At 40.0% G+C, this 26,948-nt stretch overlaps 1 long non-coding RNA gene across 1 annotated transcript in view; it reads right to left on the minus strand.

Moving 5' to 3' along the window:
* Positions 1-19,706: 19,706 nt before the first annotated feature.
* Positions 19,707-26,948, minus strand: part of LOC138924047 (uncharacterized) — a 75,395-nt gene continuing 68,153 nt past the window's right edge. Inside the window, exons 5-6 of the long non-coding RNA XR_011438607.1 lie at positions 21,543-21,650; positions 19,707-21,024 (exon numbers count right to left, since the gene is read on the minus strand). This is a non-coding gene — a long non-coding RNA (uncharacterized lncRNA). The remainder of the gene's footprint in view (positions 21,025-21,542; positions 21,651-26,948) is intronic.

Raw genomic sequence — 26,948 nt, forward strand, 5'->3', positions numbered from 1 at the left:
GCTGTGCCAACAAGAAGACTCTGGATGGCTGTGTCCTTGCTACCAAGTGATGGGAGAATGGTGAGAAGCAGCATGGTATAAAAGAAAGCTCAAGGGCTGAGAAGTCAGACACAACTCATCTGAATTCTGGCTCTGCCACTCAATTATTATTTGCTCTTCAGGGAGTTACTTAGTCTCTCTGAACCGCAGATTCCTTGTCTGTAAAATGGGGTCGATGAAAATAATAGTTCACAAAATAATTGGGAATATTCAAGAGGTAAATATGTGTAGAGTACCTAGATCAGAGCTGGGCACATAGCTGGTTTCAAAAAAATGCAACTATGACCACCATCATTAATTAGGAGAGATTAGGGAAGACCTCCCAGGCAGTTGCCCAGTTTCCAATCACTCTCCTTTTTTCTGTCTTGTACACAGAGAGTAAAGTCATCTTTCAGCACCCTATCTTTCCGTGTCACTACCCCACCCAAGACCATACAGTAGATTCCCAAGGCAAGGAGTACCCAATCTAACATCTCAAACTTTGACTTCAAGATCTATCAGATACCTTCTTTCCCAATGCCTCCACCTCTTTTCTTACTTCTCCCTTTTGAACCCAGTGTTTCACCTAGTCAATTTTTCTTTTTGTCTTTGGTATATGACATTTCTCCACTGAAGTGCTAGTACTCCTGGGAGTTCCCTCACCTGAAATTCCAGGCTTCCCTCTCCGCCATCTCTGTGAAAGTCACACACTTTGAGGGCAGGCTGGGTTGGAATTCATGCTCTGATTCCTAGTAGCTGTGAGACATTCCTTGTTTAATTTTCCTCTTTAACCTTCAGTTTCTTAATCATTAAAATAAGAATTGAAATATTTGATTCCCCAAGTTTATGAGAACTAAATGAGATGACATGTGAAGTGGCCAGTATGCACGTTATAGGCACTTGATGAAAGTGAGTTATATTCACCTTCATGACTATCAAAGCTTAGTGCAAAATTCTTCTCTTCCAGGACACATCTTCATTATTGCCAGTCATACCTGTGGTCTTCACCTATAATGTACTCAACTTGAGGGTGGTGGAAGATCTCTGTGGATATTGAGGTTTGAATTCCAGCTCCAGGACTTACTCACTGTGTGTGACCTTCGGTAAGTCCCTTGATTTCTCTGAACCTCAATTTCCACATCTATTAAAAAATTACAAATCACATACAAATGGTAGGAAACTTAACGAAGAGCATGCATATAGCACAGCATAGCATTTTAAAAGTGTATTCAAAAATGGTGCCTACCAGATATTTGTTTGCACCTAGGAAACCTTGATTGCGGGTATATATTCTGTCTCTGCAGCTTGACATTTTCAAGAGCATGGGTTTTTGTTTTACAGTTTTTAGTACAACCTTAAGCTTCTTGCAAGTGAAGACCCTATGTTTTATCATAATTCTAAATGGATAAAGAGGATGCATTCCATTGGAAAGGTTTTTTTCAGATTTAGAACTAAGAAAGGAATCAAAGGATGCTAGAAGAGAGAGGTTATGGAACAGCCAGGATGACAGTCAGGAGAAAAAGCAGAAGGAAGGAGAAAACTGCCACCATCCATCCTCTTCTGCGGAAGAGATGGGCTGAGGCTGTCTGTCCTCCCAGGCCAGAGGTAATTGCTCTCAGGTTCCTCTTATCAGAACCCCTTGACAATACAGACTTCCTCCTCCAATGTCATCTTTCTTCAATGCCCAGGCTTTCTGGCCTCCATAACTGGACCTCAGATAAGTGTAGAAGTTTCTGTTTTAGCCTAATTGTGTTCACTAGAGATCTAGACATGCCTGCTTATGTCAGGGGTGAGAAGTCCTCTGAGAAGGAAGTAATCTAAGTCAAAGTCCAAGAGCGTAACTCAAGGCCTGGGTCAGAGGAGGGTGATGACTGTGTGGGACCACAAGTGATGGGCTAGCCCATCACACGACAAATATGGAGAATTTTTTCTTTATTAACCAATATTTCTTCAGTACTCCTTTATGCCAAAATAATCACTTACTCCATTAAAAAAATCTGAAAATGAAGTTATTGTCATAAGAGAGTCAGAGACCAGTTTCTCCCTCTGAACTTGAGCATATCCTTTACCTTTTCATGGATCTCAGCTTCCTCCTCTATCAAAAGAAAGGATTCAGCTGGATGGCTTTAAGTCTCTCCCAAGTCCAGTGTTATCTAGCCACAGTCTCTAAAGCTGACAGCTTGAGGGTAACCACAGATCTACACACCCACTCTAACCTATTTGTGGAAACCATGCCCCAAAGCGTGTCTCGAATTTGCTCTGTGAACAAGTTGTCTTGGCTACTTTGGTCTTCGGTAATTTTCCTTCTCTCCTGCTTGGGCTCAGAGGCAATGACTTCCGTAGTTGCCAATGCTGATGCCAGATGTGACTGTTATGTTGCCAAGACCTACTACTATGTCCTCCTCCTAAGGCTGCCAGTGACTGGCTTCATGGGCACTGAAATGGCTCTGGTTAAACCACCTCCACTCCTGCTAGAGTCACAGGCATCACCTTGTGTTGCTACTGCAGGTCCAGGCACCAATGCTCCTGATACCTCGGGCTCCCAATGCACTACAGAGGTTTTGGGGAAACAGCTCTTTTACCCATACTTTAGTATGTCCACTTCACTCTAGGATTCAGGCACGGTTCTTTGTGGGGTGGGCTGGATTGCAGCCTGCACTTCTCAGGTTCATTCTTCTTCTCCAACCCTGGCCCTCTGGCCTTGAACAAGAAGTGAGCAACCCTGCTCTCTTTCCTTATGGTTAGTTCTTTCTAACCTCTACTTTCTAAAGGCTTTTGAGCCCCTTATCTGAATAGGCCTTCTCCTCAGGCCCACCTCATCATTACAACTTGTCTAAATCTTAGGATGATTACAAATTAGATTCAAGAAGAGACCTCTCATATGATTATATGAGATAAAGTCAAGATAGTCTGAGCATGAGAAGCCAAAACTGAACCTGGTTGGAGGCAGTTTACTGATCTAAAATACTGACAGGTAGGAGCAATTTTCCATGCGTTGGAAAAGGCTAGGGTCATATCCTACCCCTGTTAGGAGAGATGAAGAGGAGAAAGAAGGAAAGAAAGAAGGAAGGAAGGAAGTTAGGAAGGAAGGAGGGAGGGAGGGAGAGAAGGAAAGAACAAGGGAGGGAGTAATGGAGAGAGAGAGGTAGATTTTTTCTTCTCTCTTTCACAACCTATTGCATTCCTTCTCCCTCACTTTTACCCCTCTTATGGGATGGCTAGAGAATCACAGCCTGCCTGTTAATAAATATTCCTTTCTGGAATTATAAAATATCATAATTTACTTTGTTAAGTATTTCTAATTAGGAAAACAAACAAACTGATGGCATTTCACCAACGTGGCTACTACCCTATAAGTCAAGGCCTCTACTTGTCCTGAGCTTCTAATCTCATTAGGATTTACCTTCTCAGTGCTAAGCAAGTGTTCACTGAGATCAAAGAGTAGCTTGTGTGGTTACTCTTTCCTAATTAGCCTCTCTTACAGTATCAATTCTTGATGCCCTCTTCCCAGGAGTGCTTGATAATGCCCCTGGGTCTATAGGTTAAAGTAATTCTTAACAAGACTCTCACGTTCTGGCCATTTCTACTCCATATTCACCTCTGCTGATTCCCAACATCCCTCCAAAAGACCCCCCAACACACACAAACTTGCATATGCATATACACATAAATTATCAAGTGTGAAACTGCACAATGCAACCTGTACTCATTAGACATTAGAGTTCAGAGAAAAAACACATTCTACTCTGAAATGACTGGGAAAAAAAGGGAAGAAAATGATTTAGGACAATGAGTTCAAGAAACATGTTAGCCAAGAGAGTTAAAGCTGGGAAATGGAGGATAGAAACGGAAGGGCATTTGTTGCTAGGACAAGGTTTAACTCAGGACAAGGTTTAACTCAGGACAAGGTTTAACTCAGGACAAGGGTTTGACCCAGGGAATGATGCAGGGTGTGACATAGTACAATCATATGTAGGAAAGTGATGGGAACTGACTGCATTACTGCAGTCCTGTCATAGGGAGGGCCTGAATTAGGGTTTTAGCAGGAACATTATAAAGAATCAAGAAAACAGAAGGAACAGAAAAAGGAGTAAAGATGCAGATATCTCCATTGTTTTCAGCCTGGTATTTTTTCTGAAACCAAGTTCCCTCTGAGGAAGATCTTGCCAATTTCCGTTCTTCTCTCCTTCCAGTGAAGAAGGCTCTTGATTTTTAGCTACACACATGACCAATGAGAGTATAGATTACATTCTGCAGCTCCCATTGTCCCTAGGAGTGGCCATCTGACTAAGTCCTAGGCAATGGGATGGAAGTGGAAGTGATGGAGCAACTTCCAGGTCCTGCCCTTAAAAGTAAGAACCATGTCCTAGGTTTTGTCTGCCGCTTCCTCCTGCGGAAAGAGGATGTGGTAGAGGGTCATGATGGACTATGCAGGCAACAGCTACACCCCAGGAATGGCAGAGCAACTTCGAGAGGAACTCTGGGCCCCTGTTTTCCCCAGAATGGAGCCACCATACTAGCTCAGATATTTAAGAGTAAGGGAACTTGACTATCTCGTTAAGCCACAATGGTTTTGGTGGGTTTTCTTTTTTTTTTTTTTTTTCAGATTCCACATATAAATGAGACTACACATTATTTTTCTCTGTCTGACTTGTTTCATTTAGCATAATGCCTTCAAGGTCTACTCATATTGTTGCAAATGGAAAGATCTCTTTTTATGGCTGAATAATACTTCATTATATATATATAATATACGTATATTTTTTGCTTTTCTGTCTTGGCTATGGTAACTAATGCTGAAATGAACCTGGGGGTGGGGCATATACCTTTTTGAGTTACTCTTTTTATTTTCTTTGGAGAAATATCCCAAAGTGGAATTGATGGATTATACGGTAGCTTTATTTTAATTTTTTGAGGAGCTTCCATACTGTTTTTCATAGTGGCTGTACCAATTTACATTCCCACCAACAGAACACAGTGTTCCTTTTTCTCTATATCCTCACTAACACTTGTTATTTCTTGTCTTTTTGATAATAGCATTCTAACAGGTGTGAGATGATGTCTTGTTGTGGTTTTGACTTGCATTTCCCCAATCATTAGTGATGTTGAGCATCTTTGTTTATATCTGTTGGCTATCATACATCTTCTTTGGAAAAATGCTTATTCAACTCTTCTTCCTATTTTTAAATTAGATTTTTTTTTTGCCATAGAGTTGTATGCATTTGTTGTAAATTTTGTATATTAACCACTTATCAGATACTGATTTGCAAATATTTTCCCCCATTCTGTAGGTTGCCTTTACATTTTGTTGATGGTTTTCTTTGCTGTGCTGAAGCTTCTTAGTTTGGTATAGTCCTAATTGTTTATTTTTGCTTTGGTTGCTTCTGCTTTTTGTGTCAAATCCAAAAAATCATCATCAAGACTGATATCAAAAAAGTTACCCCCTATGTTTTCTTTTAGGAGTTTTATGGTTTCAGGTCTTACATTCAAGTCTCTAATCCATTTTGAGTTAAATTTTGTACCTGGTATAAGACAATGGTCCAGCTTCATTATTTTACATGTGGCTATTGAATTTTCCAACACCATTTTTTTAAGAGACTGTCCTTTACCCATTGTATATTCTTGGCTCTTTTGTCAAAAATTAATTGATCATATATGCATGGGTTTATTTCTGGGCTCTCTATTCTGTTTTGTTGATCCATGTGTCTGTTTTCACGTCAATACCATACTGTTTTCATTACTGTAGTTTTGTAATATCATTTGAACTCAGGAAGTGTGCTCTTCTTTCTCAAGATTTCTTTGGCTATCTGGGGTCTTTTGTGGTTCCATACAAATTTTGGGATTTTTTTTTTATTTCTGTGTAAAATTTTGGTAGGGATTACATTGAATCTGTAGATTGCTTTGGGTAATACAGACATTTTAACAATATTAATTCTTCCAATTCATGAACATGAAGTATCTTTCTATTTATTTATGTCTTCTTCAATTTCTTTCATCAATGTCTTATGGTTTTCAGTGTGCAGGTCTTTCACCTCCTCGGTTAAATTTATTCCTAGATATTTTATTCTTTTTGATGCTATTGTAAGTGGGATTATTTTCTTAATTTCTCTTTCTGATAGTTCATTATTAGTGTATAGAAGTGCAACAGATTTTTCTATATTGATTTCATATCCTTGAGTCACTATAGTTTTACATCTCAGGTTTGTGTCACTGAATCTATATCTTAATAATACACTTTTTTATTTCACAAGTTGAAAACAATAAAATTTTAAATGAATGTAAGAATAACAAACATTTTTAAAAACAAGGAGATTTTACACATCAGAAGTGATCTCAGAGATACTACTATTTTATTTTGAAAAATGTTTTTATAAGCATTAGTAGTAGTAAGTAAGCCTCAAAACCCTCACCCTCCACCGGGTCTTCAGAAATCAGTGGCTGCCAAAGCTTCAGATAAGCAGGAAGTGGCTTTTTCAATAGAGAGAGAAGAATCTGGAGTTGTTGGAGGGTAACCCAAAAGGGCTACGATGGGAACGGAGACGGGAGAGACAAAAGAAAAAGAAAGGCTGCATTGTGCTATGTGATGCTCTCTCTGACTCCTCAGAAATCCTCAATAAAGGGTGACAAACCCAAGAATGTCTGATGTGAGTGCCTTTTTTTAGGTAAACCTGTTCAGAGACAGAGTGTCGTGTCTAGCCTGATGCAGAATGAAGCAGGCAGAAACTGTAGAGAAAAAAAGAGCAGGAAGCAGAAAGAAATATGAGAGTATAAGCACTTAAGTATTTACAGAAATCTGGGGAAGAGGGCAATGGACTCCACAGTCTATGGCTAAAAGCCACATTATCTGGATCTCTCAGGACAGGCCATTCCTGCAGAGATCTGGGTCACTACATAACTGTAAATTCTCATTATTATCATTGAGGAAAACAAGAAAAGTAGGTTGGGTTTGATTTGGAAGTAACATAATGCTGTAAAGTCCAAATAGAACTGCCTTAGACACAGATGAAACTGAAGAACTGGAGCTTGAGTGAGGGGGCCTATAGAGAAGGCTTTTCAACCTCAGCCTACTGACATTTGGAGCTGGATAATTCTTTGTTGTGTGGGCTGTCCTGTGCATTGTAAGATGTTTAGCAGCATCCCTGCCCTCTACCCACTAGCCACCAATGGCCATTGCACCAGTTGTGACAACCATAAATGTCTCCAAATATTGCAAAATGTCCCCCAGCAGGCAAAATCACCCTTAGCTGAGAGCTACTGCTATATAGATTTATGGGTCACCAATATGGAGATCATTGTTAAAAGGGGGAGTCACTTCGGCTCATTGGAGGACATAAGAGGAAAGGGTAACAAACTTAGCCTTAGGGAATTCTCAAGGAGAAGAACCAGCTCAAAAAGATGGACTCCATATGACTTAAACACCATTCTTTGAGATTTATTGTCTGATTGCCTAAGATTATTCTACCTGGAGAAGAAAGAAATGTTAGGAAGAGAAGCAACAGAACATCAGTGATTAAATATAAGGATAAAGGACAGGGACATATTCTGCCTACATCTTATGCCTTATCTGGACAACTCTGTCTTTCACATCTCCCAAGCCGATGTAGGGTCTTCCTGCCATGTACTTGAATATCTTTTCCCTCTAGTGGGGAAATTATTCTACTTTACGGCAAATGCTTATGTAATTATCTCCCATCTAGATCTATGAGAGGAGAAAGCGTGTCTGTCTGCTTTATTTATCATTGTATGCCTAACACCAAGCACATGCCTAGTACATAGTTGAAGCTCAGAAAATATTTTGTGAAGGAATGAATGCACAAATCAACAAAAAAATAATAATCTAATGAGATAGATTTTATCACCTTCCTTTTATAGGTAAGGAAACTGAAATTTGTATAGGTTTAATGACTTTTTTATGTAGATTAAGGCCTTATGCCCAGTATGTAGCAAAGCATGACTGAAATCCAGGCATGTCTGATTCTAAATTCCATGCCCTTTTTCCATGATGCTTCACGTATGTCCTGTTTGTGTAACACATTTAGGGCATTTCCATGGACTCTATGTTACACAATTCCGGGAGATCCAATTCTCATGGAACACGCCGTGAGTGGTGCCTCTGCAGGTGTGTGATGCAGGAACCATGGGCCTCTCACTTCTAAAATCTCCAACACAAGTGTTATCTCCACACCTGAGGACCTGAGTTATACCGAGTTCTACCCTGCTATCCAAATACGATTCACATTCCAATTCAAATTCTGCCTAGATGCACAGCTGAGCCCTTTCAGCACATTCCCCTCCCTTAACCTTCCTTGTAACTGAAAATTGGATTGAGAAGTAACAGAAAGGAAGTACAGGCAGTCTCTGATTTACTTGCAGGTTGTGTTCCCAAGGTCATTTATGCGTATTGTTTAGAATTTAGAATATAGTTTTTCATTTAAAAAAACTGTTATAAAGAGTAGAAGGGCTTTCAGGTTGGACCACTGGAGGTCATTTAACACAAAGGTGAAATGAATTTCAATACAAGTAGCTTTTGTTCAGTCTCCTGGAAGTTGGAATAAAGTTTCCTAAGTAAGGGGATAGACTCAGAAAAGGCTTGAAGAAGATATTCGAAACCTCCTACCTTGTCCTTTCCAGAGAACTAGAATAAAGACACAACACCCTATTATAAAACTACTGTCAGAAAGAATGGCTTACCAAAACGGCTTACCATTTTGGGTCTCTAAGACCCAAATCGTAATTTTTAATAGACATTCTTTGAAATGCAATTGCCCTATCCCAGTTTTTTGCTGCATATCAATGTTTAATTATTTAGGATTACGTTTTGCCACAAAGTTGGCTTGGAAGTTTCATAAGAATATTATACTCGGGGCCCGCCCAGTGGTGCAGCGGTTAAGTTCGCACATTCCACTTCGGTGGCCCTGGGTTGGCCGGTTCGGATCCTGGGTGCGGACATGGCACTGCTTGGCAAGCCATGCTGTGGCAGGCGTTCTACATATAAAGTAGAGGAAGATGAGCACGGATGTTAGCTCAGGGCCAGTCTTCCTCAGCGAAAAGAGGAGAATTGGCAGCAGATGTTAACTCAGGGCTAAGCTTCCTCAAAAAACAAAAAAGAATATTATACTGATGCATGATTATCATTCTGCTGAATTGCCATTTTGCTTGTATGTCTAATAGGCATCTAAAAACATAATAAGGCAAAACAAATGCTACATTTCTTCCTTAAGCCTCTTCCCACTCTGGCCAAAATGATTTTTTTAAATTTTCCCCCTTTTCACAAGATGATACATTATCCACTTCAGTTGCTCAAGCCAAAAATCTATAATTTAGAATTAATTGCTCTTTTCCTTCATCACCCACCCTGCATATACAAGCCATGATTTTATCCATTCTACCTTTAAAATCTGTTCTTAATCTGCCTACCTCTCACCTCTCTTCAACTTCACTGTTACAAATATAGATACCATTATCTCTCAGCTAGACCACTGAAAAAGCCTCTTAACTACTCTCCTGACCAATTCTTCTTCGACCGCTCATCCTCCTTAAATCAGTCTGTCTGGAAGAGCACAGGCTTTGAAGCGGAGATAACCAGTCCAGGATGCAGTTTCCCTTTGCTAATTATATGGCCTTTGCCAAGTCCTCTTGGCATTTCCTGTTGCTTCACTCTGGCCCAGGGAGGTGGTCAGTGGGCCTCCTACTTCATAAGACTGGATGGATGTAGTCCCAACTCTCATTGAGAGTGACCAGCCTTCAGGTTCTAGGCTACTCAAGTGGAAGCGATCTATCAATTTCTTTAATGTATATGATGCACCATTACGTTCCAAATGTAGAATTATCTTCTAAACTCAAACTACTCTACCAAAGTTCTGTAAGTCTGCTTTTGAGCATAACCTGATGAACAAAAATATTATTACAAAGTAGCATTTGATTGGAAGGTCCCAGTCTCCACAGAGCAAATTGTCATGGCAATCCCATTTCAAGGCAGCGAAAGGTTCCTTCTACAATTCTTCAAGAACTTGGCTCACATTGACCATTCTGCATTTTTCACACTGATCACTTCTGACACGATAGTCAGACAGCGCTCCACACAGCCCCAGAGACCCAGCCCCTATTTCTGGCTCATCCGCCTTGCCCCACCTGCCCAGACCAGCATGAGCACTGAGTGGAAAACCACTGAATGAAATTAATCTTCACTAAACTAATTTCTCTAAATTTGATTAAATTAATAAGCACTGGTAACCTTTTAACTCTTCCAGATATGTTCATATTTTTTAAGATGATGTTCTTTACAATTAGTAGAGGGATCTTAGAAAATATAACAACTTTTCTGACAATGTATATAAGCTATCTGAGAGAAAGAGACCATCACCTAGGCAGCTTAGCTCTGCTTGGAAGGGTGACCCTGGAGTCAGCTCTGCTGCGTTATTTTTTGCTTTGTCTTCTGAACCCAGACCACTATGATGTCTATAATTTACTTCCCCATAAGGCGTTCGGTGTGTGTTAGTTTAAGCTGTCCTGCAGGGGCGATCATTTGCCTCAGTTTGCTATTCATATGACAGCAATCAGCTAATATTTAATTTTAAAGGCCAAACTTCATAGGAAACTACTACCAATAGTTCAGCAATCATTATTTCTCATTAACATCACAGGCCTTGTTCATTGGCATAATGAATGCTAGAAATGGGTTTTAATTGGCATAAATACTGGCATTTTAGTTAACTGAACAGATATTAAATAGGTTGCTGTTAGTGAAAATTGGTGCTCAAACATCTGGGTTGTCTATAATGTTCTAGAGCTACTCTTCTCACTTGTATGAAGTAAGATGTAAGAATCGAGTGAGGTCTCCAGCCTGCGCCCTAAGAGACGGTGAGGTTTGCTCCCTAAACAGTCCTATGTTGAGCCATTTGATTGTAAAATTCTGGTTACCTGATACCAGCTATAATCTTGCCTCTAGAATGCTGTTGGTGTGACCAAATCATCTGAAAGAACAGAGGCTGGATCTTGAGTGAGCTTCCAGAATAGGTCTTTTGAACTGTTGTGCCTACTTGTTAATACAGTAAATGTGGACATTTAAGGTAGAATTTGTTCTATTTTCTGCTTTCCTGATAATCCAGTACCAAAATCATCAGGACTTAGTTCATCTCAACCCCTTCTAACCATTAATGCCTGCTATTCCTGACCAAATTGGCTTAGATAAGTAAGCAACATATGGAGCTTATAAATATTTTATGTTAGTCCCCATGCCGCAACTTTATAATAGCAACAGCACTTCAGGGCAGCAGCAAGGGCTCAGGAAACATATTAGACTCACTCTAGTAGGCTGGGGGGTCGTATGATAGTTTGTAAGGCAGGGACTGTCTATAAAGGGACAGGTCTTTAAGAAGCTAGTGAAGGGTGGCGTGGGGGGAAGGCTAGCTAAAGCTGATGGTACAGAAAATGCAGAAAGGAGACAGATGTGTTGGAATAAAGCCCAGTGAAAGGTATTTTCTGTATGAGATGGGGTAAGGGATGCTGCTAAGCTGGGGGCCAAGGATACAAAGAAGAGTACCTATTGAAGGTGACATTCCAGTCACACACACAGCATTTGTTCCATCAGCCATCCTGATTGTGGTAGAGGTCTTAGTGACACCGTGCAGGCAGCAGCTGCTCCATTCAGAAAAGGACAAATATGGGATGTGTTGTATTTTCCAAACAGCAAAGAATAGGTACACACACATGTGCATAAACACACACTCACAAGCACACACACTATTGATGCTGACGTTGGCAGAACATGTGCATGGGTCTGTGGCAAGAATATATGGAAGCTTGGAGACCCCTTGCTATTGAAGATTTTTAAACAAAACAAAATAAAGAGCTCAGCAAAGTTTTAAGCTAATGAATCAGTTCCCTTCCCAGCTCCTCTCCCTCACTCGTCATAGCAAGATTTTCATATCCTGAGACATTCAGGAAAACAGAGCAGGTCTTCTCTCATCTTGTGAAATTATTTCTATATTTCGCCCTCCACTACACAAACACTCCCCGTGGTAGCCTAGAATCGGAATCTCTAGGGATAAGGTGGGGACTGTGAATTCATTAAAAGTCCTCCAAATGACTCAATACAGAAAGATCTTTAAGACCCAGAGGCTCTGTGTATGCCTGAGGACTTGCCTTCTACCCTCTTGAAAGTCTTGAGGTGGAGTTCATCAGCCTTCTCTCTCTTAGGTCGTTCTCCTCGAAGAGAAAAGACGAAGCCACGCATGGACTGCCATGTTCACAGGAGCTCTTGGGGGCCTTTGCAGCCGGGCCCCTTCACTTGCTCCAGTAGAACCAGAGCAGCCACCATTGAACCCCTGTTGCCAGACAGATGAAAAGATAAGAGATGGGAAGGAGATAAGAGGAAGGATGTGAGCAAAGTTTGGCCGTGGAGAGAAAACAGAATTTGTGGAAAAGCTGAAAACATTTCTACTTCCAAAACGGGGGGAGTTGAATTCAGCTCTTATCAGCACTGTCCCTTTGCGTAGGACAATAACCCAAAGAGGACCTTTAGACACATGAGTTTTACTAGAAATGTGACTGCACAATATGGATGAAGTCTGGAAAATGCTGTTTACTATAAATGGCTTGGTTTTTTTAATGGACTTTTTGAGCACTGCATCCAAACACAAATATTTAGCATCAAATATTTAGACAAACGAAGTTTTAAAAGTGTAAGACTAACTTCAAATTTTATAATTATAAGATCAGCCTCAAAAACACATCTAAAACTTGCACAACCAGTAGAATGGAGAAGGAAATTTCTGTGCAGGGGGAGAAGGGAGGGGCATAGAGATTTTTGCATGTGGACCCATTTTTACTAGCTGGGCACAGTGTGTTACCAAGGTTTTTATGGATTAAGGGAGAACACGTGAGCTAGACACTCCTTGATAATCAAGAGGAGCTTCAGATGTGGTTGTAGATAGTCTGGGTACATCAAAATGGTCCCCAGTGCAGCAGCAGATCAGCTGTATCCTAGGCAGGAGTTTTATTGGGGCCAGAAAGGGAAGAAGAAGAAGGACCGAGGAGAAAGAGCTATCTTGGTTTCTTGGTATTACTAAAACAAAGTAAATAAATTGTGGGTGATGCAACTAAAAAGTTATGAGGAGAACCTTGCATATCATGTTCAGAGGTTTGGACACTGATAGGCAGAGGGGAGCCATTTAAAGGTTCTTAAGTCGGGACATGACAGGTCAGATTTATGTTTTTGATTGATTGTATAGGTTGCAATGTGGAGGACATTCATGAGAAAAACATTTGGGTCATGAGAATTGTCATACGTAGTCTACTGTTTAATGAACTATATAATGTCGTGTGTGCGCACGCATGCACGTGTACATATGATACCTACCCTGATATCAGTTTCCCCACATTAAACCCAGCATATATGCGGTTAAAACCAAAACACTCATTCCCTGCTTACCCTCTGGTTTCCTGGCTCCAGAATCCACTATCCTCCATGGAGACAGACACCGTCAAGGACAAGCACCTGGATCATCTCCTCCCCGTAAAGAGATACAGGCTGGTGGGAAAGCTGCTGACCAGCAAGGTCATAGGCTTCCTCCTCTCTGCAAGTAGTCTCAAGGCCAAAGACAGGCTGGTGGGAAAGCTCCAACCAGCAAGGCCATATGCTCCCCCTCCCCTACCTAAAACCCCAAATAAAAACCCTTCCTTTTAGCTTTTCGGGGAGTTTGGGATTTCAGCATTAGCTGCCCTCTCTCCTTGCTCAGTGCTGTGCAAAAATAAAATTCCTACTCTCTTCCACCGTACCCGGTGTCAGAGATTATCTTGCTGCGCAATGGGTGAGCAAACTCACTTCAGGTTCGGTAACACATATATGTCCAGTTTATGATGTTATATAGCATTTTGGGGTCTGTTAGCATCACTAGCGCAAGGAGTCAGTGGTGTAGGCAGGCATTACTATCTCCATTTAGCAGATAAGAAAATTAAGCCTTAAGAGATCACATAAACAAGGAGGGGTGAAGTCAGGTCTGTAACCCAGATCGCTTCACTCCTGGTCTTGTATTTCTCTGTGACTCTATATTTTCACTAGTGCAGTCTTCTAATACATTCTACTGAGTGTTTTGAAATTTACAGGATCAAGAGAGGGGTGGGGAATCACCTTGTTTTATCACAGGAAAAAAATGGATGGGAAATGTCTAGTTTTTCTGGCTATATAGACAGAATGAGCAGAGGCCTCCATGACTCTACACCTTTGCACATGCTGTTCCTCTGTCTGGAACAGCTTTCTCTCTCAAATCTTTTCCTGGCCTGCCTCCATCCCCATATCACACAGTCATCACTTCCTCCAAGAAGCCTTCTCAGATCTCCAATGCTGAGAACATGTTCTTCCTCTGCATTCTAATAATATTCAAGGGTCACGTTTATCATAGAATGTACACCATAATGCTTATTTACTTCTCTGTCTTTCCCACTGGACTGTGAGCTCCTAAAGATGGGAAATGTACCTCTTTTACTACAGAATCCCCAATTCCTGGCGCAAGGATTGAAACATTCTGAGTACTCAAAAACTCTTTGTTGGTTTGAATTTGTTGAATAAAATTTGCTGGTGCAGCTGCATACAACCTACCAAGGTTAGAAACGAAACCCATTCCCCATGAAATAACTCCCTGAACCTTGCCCCAATCGTATCTCTTCTAAGCCCTAATCTCCTCTGCATGATTTATCACCAGAGCAACCTTCTGAAATGCTTTTTCCTTATCTCACAGGGCCATAACAAAAGCTAGTTTACTTTAAGCAAATGGCTTTTTTTCCTTCCTTCTAGTTTTTTCTCTATTTTTTTCCTTCTATTTACTTACTTACTGGCAGCAAGAAAAGAAAAATGACTCTGATCTCTATTTAGATACTTGATATACAACATGTTTACATAGGGGTAGCTATAAATTGCTAGCTAGGCACAGTTTGCATATCTAAAATCTCTTTGTTCTGTTTTGGATTCACTATGACAGCACAAAGAAGAAGGGAAAAAACACACACACCACATATGAGTAAACTAAGCGTTCAAATTTTTATTACTTCCAAGGAAATGTGTGAGTTCATGATCAGCATCAGTCACTGAAAGAAACACATCTTAGCAAGAAAACTGGAAATTGGCAGCCATCTTCGGAATTCAATGCAATCAGCCTTGGTTGAGTTGACCACTAACTGGCTGTGTGAGCCCAGGCCAGGTGCATGTCTCTCTGTGTGCCTTAGTTTTGTTACTTGTAAAAGGAGGAATTGGGGCTAAATGAAATCTCAAAAGATCCAGTGTCATTTGTTTCTCCCAGGAGTCATCTCAACACGCCTGTACAGTTGGCTCTTTCACTGAGCTGGTTGGTGAAATCACGTGACCAGGCTCCAGCCTGATCTCTCTTGACCAGAGACACACATTCTCCTTACCTGGAAATCCTCTGACACTGTTTCCAACATAAATGTACTCACAGCAATCTCTGCCTTTTTCATTATGAAACCAAACATGAATATTTCACCAAAAATCTAATTTATTCTGCATCAACTACTTCCTAAACATGGATGAGTATGTTTTAAGACATACTTTTCCAAAGTTGTAAGTGAAATTGATTACTGATTTAAAAAAAAAAAAAAGGAATCCTTAAAATTCCAGTCTCACGGTGTATTTAAAATATTTGATTTTTAAAATCAGTTGGATTTATGACATTTGATTTTCACACAATTGTGGAGAAACACATGAAAATGCAGTCTAACACTGACTTTGTGGGTCCTCCAAAATTTCCATTCCCAAATGATAAATAGGTTTTCCATTTATTCCTCTGCAGCTGAATAGCTCTTAAGCAGCTCAAATACTGTCCTGCATGCCCATGTCTTATTACTCAAAAGTGTTCCTTGACTTCTCAGCACTCCCTGCGCAATCTGGTCTTAACCTACTTTCCAGATATATCTTCCACCAACACCCTCTCCTTCTACTAAATTGAACTAGTGAACTAGCCCGTGTCCCCCACTTTCCTCGCACACCCTGTTCTGTCCCACCTCCCGCTTTGGCTCACACAACACTCTCTCTACAGGTGTTATTTGTCCTTCATTCTGCAGACATTTAAATGGCATAGTGTATATGGCAAGGGTTAGCCCAGTGCCTGGGTTAACATAGTAGGCTTTCAACAAATGATGAGCTCTAATTCACTCATTCATTCACTTGTGGTTCTCTTACGCTGTCGATCATGCCAGGCTCTGGGTACACCAAGGCAAATGAGAACAGAACAGGCTACGTTAATTGGTAGGTCTATTACAAAATGAAAACTCAAGCTGCTAGTTTTAAAATTATTAAAAATTCAAGATAGTGACAGCAGTGCATCACAGGCAGAGTCCTTCTAAGTACGGAGCCCTGTGTGACTGCACAGGTTGCATATCCATAAGGCTATCCCCGAATGAGACAGAGCCTCTGACCCCAGGAGCTCAATACTAGAGTGGAGGTAGGCAGGTGAGTAAAAACAATTGCTGTATAATACGGTAAGTGCTGTGAAATGTGTAAGCACAGGGTGCTATGGGAACATGGCAAGGGAGCATTCAACCCACATGAGGGTAGAGATGGAGAGTGGGAGGGAGTCAAGAAAATCTTATGAAAAGAGGCCGTGCCTAAATTGAGTTTTGCAGTTCAAATCAGAGTTGGAAAGGCAAGAAAGAGAGGATAATAACACAAGAGTAGCTCAAGAAATGAAATAGCTCAGAGCAAAAGACAGGAGCTCACAGAGACATGTCCAAATCCTCCTTGTCTTTTAAGGCAATGACTTTCAAACTTTTTTTGACCATGAATTACAACAATAAATGCACATTTCAACCTAGTAAACACACAGAAACAAAAATTCCAGAAAGCAATATGTATTCTTATGTGCGGTTTCTCTTTTCTTTCACATTTTTGATAAATCTACAACCCACAATCTGAAAGACCTGCTTGAATGACTGTCTGAAATGTCACCTCCTTGGCAAACGTTCCTAATCCATTCAGCCCTAAGCCATTTGAACTCGTATAGTGCATCTCTTTGGCACTTCGCTCTCTAGTGCCTGTGACGTGCCAGGCATCTCCTGTTAGATTGTAACTTGAAGGCAACTTCCAATGCCTTGCACATAGTAGGGTCCAACAAATGTTTATTAAGAGGCAGTACAAGCAATCCATTCTCTTCTCCAATCCTGACACCTGACATCCTTCTTAGGACCACTGAGGCTTTGTCTTGTTCTCATTTCCCAACAGCTTAAGTAACTTTTTCTTGCTCAAAGAATTAAAGTGTCCTTGGGCTCAAGTCCTTGGTCCACTTGGTGATTGATATCAAATCAGTCTGATTCTGTGTCCTCCTCTCATTGCTTTTCTATCAATCTAATATCAAATTCCAGTTATAGAATCCTCAGACTTTATAGTGCCAAAGGAGTCTCTCTAATAGGTCGTCTTTAGTTAAAGAGTAATTGCTCTTGACTTTACAGATTTTTAAATATTTCAACGATGGTATAGAATTTAACTCTACCTTTTTTTGTAATCACCAAGTTCCAGAAACTTTCACATATATTTTATTACGAAGTCCTTAAATCAACCTCTGAATAAAGTATCGTTACTAGTTTCCATTTTATAAATTCACATAGACTTAAGTGTGTCTGATCCAAAGACCACATTCTGTCCATGAATGCTAATCAAATTAAGATAGTGACAATTTTATCAATTAATTTACATTTGGCCAACAAACCAGCTGGATTTAGCAGCCAGCAATATGACTCTGGGCATGACAGTAAATTTGCCAGAAGTCTTGTGGCAAACCACAGCTCCTTACTGTCTGGGTTTTGTGTGAAGCCCAACTTCCTGCCTCTCTCCCAAGCTTGGCATTGATGGCCTTGCCCTACTTTTTTGTCATGGGCACTGGGCTATTTCCAAGCCTGCACTGGATGTGTAATGTCAGATTCTAAAGGTTAGCCATCCTATTTCTGTCATCCCATTTTGTTGCTTTGTGGAGTTGGTCCTTTTCATTTCCCCTTTGGTGACAGGGCAAGAAAGTACTTCCTTGCTTTCCTGGTAGTTATGTAGAGGATTTAATGTAAGTTAGAATTAAGTCTAAATGTTTTCAGAGATTTTTCCCTTGGCACGTTCATTCACGCCTACTTCTGGAAGAAGGAGGACCACTTTCCATCACAGAGGCCCAATCTGCACACTGCCTGGGTCTGCAGATGCAAGGACACTCTGATGTCTCCACCGCACCTGGACACTTGAAACAGAAGTATCCTGTAGAGTAAACCCTGGGGCAAGAAAAAATTACGAACTGGAGATAATGTGAAACTCATTTCTAATCTATAATAAGGAACTTTGTACCAGAAGGCAGTGTGGTAAAGTAGAAGGAGTTTGAACTGGGAAGCAGAAGGCCTGGTTTCAACAATTGCAGAATGAAGCGTTATGTATGAAAGTGCTTTGCGTACTGTAAAAGCAACATCACCGGAAAGAATCGTGACTTATCTTTGACTCTTGATGATAAGAGGTAACTTGGTGAATCAGCTGGCTCAACTTTCTCATTTTAGGAAGCTGAGACTCAGAAAAGGGAGCTGCCTAAAGAGTCACAGTTGCCCATGGCCAAGCCAGGATTGCAGCCCAGACCTTGATGGTTTCCCATGACGCACATCCCCTCTGAGTATTACTTATGTGCAGCTCACATTTTCCAGGTCACATATTTTTCTATCAAACTAAGGACTCATGTTAAAAAAAAAATTGAACTGAATTCAGGCCCCTATACAGGTGTTTGGGACTCTAATTCTAAGAAAATCTAATGTCAGCAAGGTCATTTCCAAGCTTTCAGAAGAGAATCCATGTCTACTTCCTCTAAAGATCAAAGCCTCCATGGACCCACGTCTTTTCTAGGTATTGTATAACTCCAACGGGCCTCAGGTGTCTCCCTGCCAATGCTCTAATGGTACCAACTATTCCATGTCTCTTCCCAATATCCAGTGCCCTGCCTCAGCAGATACCAGCTCCAATGGGAAAATTCCCGCTTAGCTCCATGATTACTCCCAGCGTTAGAACCTAGAGGGAGACCACTGCAGTTTCTTTCTTCTACAGCTATTGCTTCCTCCTTAGACTGACTTAAACTAAGCCCATGGGATCTGTAGTGACAAACCTCACGTGGAGCACAGGCCGACTTCATGGGCGTGCAATCTGTGTTCACATTCAGAAGGGTCCTGTGCTTGGTTGAATGCTCTGATGCTGCCATCTTAAAATTCTTGATAATTTTTTAACAAGGGACCCTGCATTTTCATTTTGCAGCGGACTCCACAAATTATGTAGTTGGTCCTCATGGAGTTGAAATTATCGTGTGTTCTGAAAATGCCACACATAACCTTTGGCTTTCCTCTGTTCCTCATGCCCTCACCTCCTGAAAACAACTTGATGTGTGTAGGTTGAGGCGGGGCTTGGAATAATTACACAAGTTCTCACACTCCCTTTCTTCCATGACTGAGGAACCACGTTCAGACAAATGGGCTTCCGTAATGGAAAATACGCCAAAAGGACACCAAGTTTTCATCCTGGATTAAATATGAATTATTAATGTTGCATCTTCTAAATGATTCACCACATTCAGTGTAATTCATGGATTCTAATTCAAACAGAGTACCTGAGTGTCTACTACCTGTCTAGCCTTTTACATAAATTATTATTCATCACAAATTTTTCACTAAAGTTCCAGTTACAAACACTGTCAATTTATTCATTCAACAAATATTTGTGCCAGGCATTGTTCCAGGTTTCTGGAGATATAGCAATGAATAAAAGAGACAAAATCTTTAACAAATATTGTGAAAGGGCCCTTGCCAGGCATACAAGAATACAAAATGAAAAAGATCGTTTCTGTCCTCAGGGGGGCACATACTCTAATAGGGAGAAACAAATGAAAATAATGCAAGATATATAGACCCATAAGTATCACAAGAGAAAAGCAAATTAGAGATGATAAGGAGGGGTTTCAGGGGAGAGAGAGAGAGACAGAAAGTGACTAACCTGTTTTTTATTGGATAGAAAATATTAACCCCTGTGTACGGGTTTGGCATTGAAAATCTACACCGTTTACGCAGATAGATGCAAATTAAAATGGAAGACTGATCAAAGCTTCAGATATTGAATTTGCAATCAGTAATTGAATCAGGAAAACACATCTTTATGGGAATTTAAGTTGTAAATGCTGCTGTCCAAAGACAATCGATGGGGTCAGTTAAGCAGGTGGATAATTCAGGAGATGGTGATCTAGGAACAGGCAAGCAGAAAACACGGGATTATCAATAAATTACTAGCTCTGTTTTGAGAAAAGCTCTGATTCAGTCATATAAGAAAAGTGAGAGGTTAGAGATTCAACACCAGAAAATGCATGGAGCTCAGATTTAATTGGCAAACTGCATTTGTTATGAGACTATACAAGATTAGATAATAAGTCTTTGCGTTCTGAGACCCAGTTTCTAATGTGTGTATTGGGAGGGGTTCCCATACAATCAACAAACAACTCTCAGCTGGATGTTCTACAATTCAACTCAATTCTGACACTATCTATGCAGAGATAGCATCAGATTCCATAAGTTTAGGATTAGGTCCTGTAAGACTCCCCGTCCCTTCTTCAGACACCAGTTACAAGCCCAGGCTGTTCCCTGTACTTCTGACCCACCGGCTAGGTTCCAAAGACCCCCTCCTTGGGTTCAATTAATGTGCTAGAGCAGCTTACAGAACTCAGAGAAACATTTTACTTACTAGATCACTGGTTTATTATAAAAGGATGTAAGCCAGGAACAGCCAGATGGAAGAGATGCATAGGGCAAGGTATGGGGAAAGGATGCAGCTGCTTCCGTACCCTCTCCCAGTGTGCCACTCTCCCTGAATCTCCCTGTGTTCACAACCCAAAAGCTCTCCAAACCCCATCCTTTTGGGTTTTTATGGAGTCTTCATTGTATAGTCATTGGTGATTGATTCAACCTTCAGCTTCTCTCCTCTCCCTGGAGGTTGCGGGGGCGGTTCTGAAAGTTTCAAACATCTAGTCACAAGGTTGGTTCCCCTGGCAACCACCCCCCACCATCTTTAGGTTACCTAAGGGCTTTCCAAAAATCACCTCATTAACACAACAAAAGACACCTTTATGCTCTAATCACAGGAAATTCCGAAGGTTTTAGGAGCTCTGTGCCGGGAGCAGGGTTGAAGATCAAATCTACATTTCTTGTTATAAATCACAGTATCACAGCAAGGTAAATCAGACGCAGAACTGGCTACACAAAGCCAGAGAACATCAATCATATGAATATCTATGTAAAGGGCACACACGATGTAAATGATATGCCTGGATAAGTGCACCATAGTGCTGGTGACCAGAAGCGAGCAAATCCGGGACTGCCATGCTTAATTGTGAGGAATAGCCAGGTGGGGATGGCCAAGATGGAAAGGGAAGTTGAGGCAGCAGCTGCACTATTATTGAACAGTAATGCAAAAGCATGTGAGGCCTTCAGATGAACCAGTGCAGTGCAAATGGAGCACAGGTCACCTGTGGATAGGAGGTGCTTCATGCCAGTCTTGTTTTGTAAGGGGACTATGTCTGGTCCATCCATTCTGGAAACCCAAATCTTGATGGCTGTTGACAATCGAAGTCCACCTGTTTCAGATAGATTGTAAGAATAATAGTTTAGTGGAGCTTTCTATTTCTCCCAGCTTGATTGAGGTATGACTGACAAATAAAGTTGTAAGATATTTAAGGTGTACAATGCGATGATTTGATAGACATTGTGAAAGGGTTCCCTGTATCAAGTTAATTACCACATCCATCATCTCAAATATTTACCTTTTTTTATGAGAATGTTTAAGATCTCTTAGCAAATTTCAGTTATATGATACAGTGCTATCAACTATACTCACCATGTTATACATTAGATCCTCAGACCTTATTCATCTTATAACTGAAAGTTTGTACCATTTTACCAACCTCTCCCTATTTCCCCCACCCCCCAGCACTTGGCGGCCACTTTTCTACTCTGTTTCTAAGAGTTACAATTTTTTTAAGATTCCACATGTAAGTGATACCATGCAGTATTTATCTTTCTCTGTCTGGCTTATTTCACTCAGCATAATGCCCCCCAGCTTCATCCATGTTGATGCAAATGACAGGATTTCCTTCTTTTGTAAGGCTGAATAATATTCCATTATATATATATACATATATTATACATCATATATATGTATTCCGTATATATCACATTTTCTTTATGCATTCATCCAGTGATGGACACTTAGGTTGCTTCCATGTCTTGGCCATCGTGAATAACGTGGCTATGGACATGGGAATGGAGATATCTCCTCAAGTAAATGATTTTGCTTCCTTTGGATGTACACCCAGAAGTGAGATTGCTGGATCATATGATAGTTCTATTTTAAATCTCGTGAATTTCCTTACTGTTTTCCATAGTGACTGTGCCAGTTTACATTCCCACCAACAGTGCACAAGAATTCCTTTTTCTTCACAACCTCACCAATATTTGTTATCGTTTATCTTTTGAAACTAGACATTTTAACAGGGATGAGGTGTTATTGCATTGTGGTTTTGATTGGCATTTCCCTGATGATTAGTGATGTTAAGTGCCTTTTCATGTACCTGTTGGCCATTTGTGTGTCTTTTTTGGAAAATGTCTATTCAATTCCTCTGCCCATTTTTAATTCAGATTGTTTGTGTTTTTGCTCTAGAGTTGTATGAGTTCCTTGTAGATTTTGGATATTAACCGTTATCAAACATGTGGCTTGCAAATACTTTCTTCTGTTGCATAGATTGCCTTTTCATTTTGTTGATGGTTTCCTTTGCTGTACAGAAGCTTTTTAGTTTGATGTAGTCCCACTTGTTGATTTTTCCTTCTGTTGTCTTTGCTTTTGGTATCAAATTAAAAAAATAATCACCAAGACAAATGTCAAGGAGCTTATCCTCTGTTTTTTTCTAGGGGTTTTATGGTTTCAGGTCTTATGTTTAAGTCTTTAATCCATTTTGAGTTAATTTTTGTGAGTCATATAAGATAAGGGTCCAGTTTCATTCTTTTGTATGTGACTATCCAGTTTTCCCAGCACCATTTGTTGAGGAGACGGTCCTTTCCCCATTGTATTTTCTTGGCTACTTTGTCAAAAAATTAATTGACCATATATGCATGGGTTTATTACTGGGCTCTCAATTCTATTCCGTTGATCTCTGTGTCTGTTTTTATGCCAATATCATACTGTTTTGATTACTACAACTTTGTAATATAGTTTGAAATCAGGAAATGTGATGCCTCTAGCTTTGTTCTTTTTTCTCAATGTTGCTTTGGCTATGTTGAGGTATATTTCCTCTATACTTAGTTTTTTGAGAATTTTTATCATGAAAGGATGTTGAATTTTGTCAAATGCTTTTTCTGCATCCATTGAGATGATCATCTGATTCTTATCTTTCATTTTGTTAATGTGGTGTGTCCTATTAATTGATTTGTGGATGTTGAACTGTCTTTGCATCCCTGGAATAAATCTCACTAGATCATGCTGTGCGATCCTTTTTATCTATTATTGAAATTGGTTTGCTAATATTGTGTTAAGGTTTTTTGCATCTATGTTCCTCAGGGATATTCACCTGTAATTTTCTTGTAGTGTCCTTATCTGGCTTTGGTATCAGGGTAATGCTGGCTTCATAAAATGAGTTTGGAAGTGTTCCTTCCTCTTTTTTTTTTTTTTTGGAAAGCATTTGAGAAAGATTAGTATTAATTCTTCTTTAGACATTTGGTAGAATTCACCAGTGAGGCCATCTGGTCCTGGACATTTTTTCTTGGGAGGTTTTTGATTATTGTTCAGTCTCCTTACTAGTAATTGGTCTGTTCATAATTGTTCATAGTAGTCTCATGATCCTTTTTTTTCCCTGTGATATCAGTTGCAATGCTTCCTTTTTCATTTATAATTTGACTTATTTGCATCCTCTCTTTTGTTCTTGGTAAGTGTAGCTAATGGTTTGTCTATTTTGTTTATGTTTTAATACACTAGCTCTTAGTTTTACTGATCTTTTCTATTGTCTTTTTAGTCTTTATTTCATTTATTTCCACCATGATCTTGTTCATTCCTTTCTTCTGCTAACTTTGGGCCTGGTTTGTTCTTCTTTTTCTAACTCCCTGAGGTGTAAAGTTACGTTGTTTATTTGAGATCTTTCTTTTTCCTTAATGTAGGTGTTTGTTACCATAAACTTCCCTCTTAGAACTGCTTTTGCTGCATCCCTTACATTTTGGTATGCTGTGTTTCTGTTTTCATTTGTCTCAAAATGTTTTTTGATATCTTCTTTGACTTATTGGATATTCGGGAGGATGTTTTTAATTTCCACATACTTGTGAATTTTCCAGTTTTCTTTTTCTAATTGATTTCTAGTTTCATGCCATTGTGGTCATAAAAGATGCTTGGTGTGATTTCAATCTTCTCAAATTTATTAAGACTTGTTTTACAACCTAGCAAGAGCTTTCAATTTGGCCTTTTACAAAGTAAAGACAGCTAAAGTGTTCAATGAGAATGACTTAAGTGACACTATATAATGAGGTCTAATGCAGAGTGGTAAAGAGCCCAAGCCAGACCTAGGTTCAACTTTCTCTTTGGACAAGATACAAACTTTGTAGAAAACTCGTCTTCTCCAGCAGAATAAATGGAGAAGGGGATAAGTTTTATTTCCAGGATTTTGGAGGGAAAATTTAATTAACTAACACCTATAAAGTACTAAAGAAAGATGCTGCCTCATTGCTATTGCTCAATAAATTTTAGCTATTTTTATGAACTTTAGTTAGCTGAAAAGCTAGCTAAAGCATATGAATATAATCACATATATACAGCAGGGTGTGTAAGTGTGCATTCATATATATATGCACACACACACATATCAGGTGCACACACTTAGGATACCCCATCACTTTTTTTGAGGAGGAACCCAGTAATTAGACAATCGGGTTGACTAAGGAAAGCAAGTCTATTGTCACCCTGGATTTGATCACCTCTGCCCCTCATCAGTGCCCCAATCTGTACTAAATTGAACCTTTCACTGAGTGAGGTATTTCACAAATAAAGAGAACTTGCAGTCTTTCCACATGCAGTTGTTAGAAATTTGTAAGTAAACTCATCATCAATGATGTGTTCTCAGCTCTCACTACTCCTATGTCTAATTTTAAGGCTCAGGATCGAGTAAATCAGGAACTTATCAAGGTTACTCTCTCTACAAAGTGCAATCTCAAAAACTGCCTGCTGCCATTTTTTAGTTTGTCCACGTGTTGGTTAGCTGGTTTCTGTTTTTTATTACATGAGAACCATAATAAAAACAACCTTTGAACTGAGTGCTACCTGAGTAAATTTCCCCTGAACAGGAATTTTGAACCTAACGACCTCTTACTATATAGTAGCCCGGAACGTCTGCAATTGAGCCCCTTTAAGTCCACTCATTTGTAGTATTAAAAAGTGCCTTGTAAATTCTAAAGGGTTTTATTACTATTACTATTATTAGCATTAACCAGAATCTAACCAAAAATAATTTAGAATGTCTTGAGGGCATATTAACAGATGAGAATTACACACACACACACACACACACACAAACACACACACACAAACACACTCCAGAAAGAAATCAGAGGGTAAAAGCAGTTCTCAAAGAGAACAAGAAAAAATCCAAAACTTCTTTCCAGTGGGTGAAGTTCGTGTAAGAGGGAGCTGTTGCAACTGAATTTTCAGAAGCAATGATCAGAAACGTCAAAAGAAACGGGCAACACTGTGTGGAGGTCACAGCGCGGTCACAGGAAGACTGGCTTACGGTCCACCTGGGAATGGTGCATAGACTCAGAAGCAACTTCACATGGCGAGTGACAAAGACTTTTCACAGAAACTGATTTAGGGTGAGAGAAAAGCTCCATATGGCAGCCAGAAAATGCAACGCTGTGAAAGGTGTTGCCTGCAGACAGAAGGGATGTTCCGTGTGTTCTAGACTTGGAGGAAATGCTGAAATATTAAATAGGGGAAGAGACTCTAAAGGCAATGATTTCAATGAAATAAAACCACACAGTCAACCTTGAAGTAAGTCTTACTATTCTGACAGGGTTTAAGTAGAAATGTTATTGTCTTTCTGAACCATGAACCAAGACAAAATTTCATGGAGTTGGATTGCACTAAGAGCTAATAGTCCCCTCTCCACCTTCCATTAGGCCTTCAACAACCACCACAAGTAAACAAACCCAAAATAATTCTATCGGCTTTGGCAGTCATTTTATCACAGTCTTTTGTTGTACCTGGAACAGGGGCCCTTGTGCCTGGTCCTCCTGGGCTCTGTTCCCACTCATTGCAGACACACAAAGAAGTCTGATAGAGAGAGCCAACTCAGAGAATTGTGTTTAGAAATTTGCTAGACTGTGTCCTGGATTTATCCCATCAGTATACAGCCTAGAGTAAACAGCCTTTTCTTTAGACATAATTTTCGAGTCACTGTGTGTGTACCAAAGAACCAGAAAGGGGATTTGACCCAAGGAGACCAGCATTGAACTGCCTCTTGTTCGTAGATGCATTTTGATTCTCTTTAGGCAGCTTCCTTCCTTTTCGTAAGTGAATCACAGTTATTTCAAAGAGTATTTGGCAACTGGCCCCTTAACTATTTTAGATTGGTGCCCTGTACTTGTTACTCTCATTTTCTGCCTAATCCACCTTTGGCAGGCATATCCTTAATAAAAGTGGTGTGGTCTGTAGAAAGAACAAAGGCTTTATAACCAGAAGGACTTAAACCCTGGTCCCTCCATTCGTCAGCTATCTGCCTTTGGGCAAGTTACTTGATCTTTTGGCCTCAAATTCTCATCTGTGAAATGGGAATGAGAGAAATTTTGCAAGATCTTTGGGAAGATTGTAAATAATAAAATTAAAGGTACTGACCATATTTGGT

Source organism: Equus caballus, chromosome 5, assembly GCF_041296265.1.
Source record: "Equus caballus isolate H_3958 breed thoroughbred chromosome 5, TB-T2T, whole genome shotgun sequence".
In the NCBI taxonomy this organism is placed as follows: Eukaryota; Metazoa; Chordata; class Mammalia; order Perissodactyla; family Equidae; genus Equus; species Equus caballus.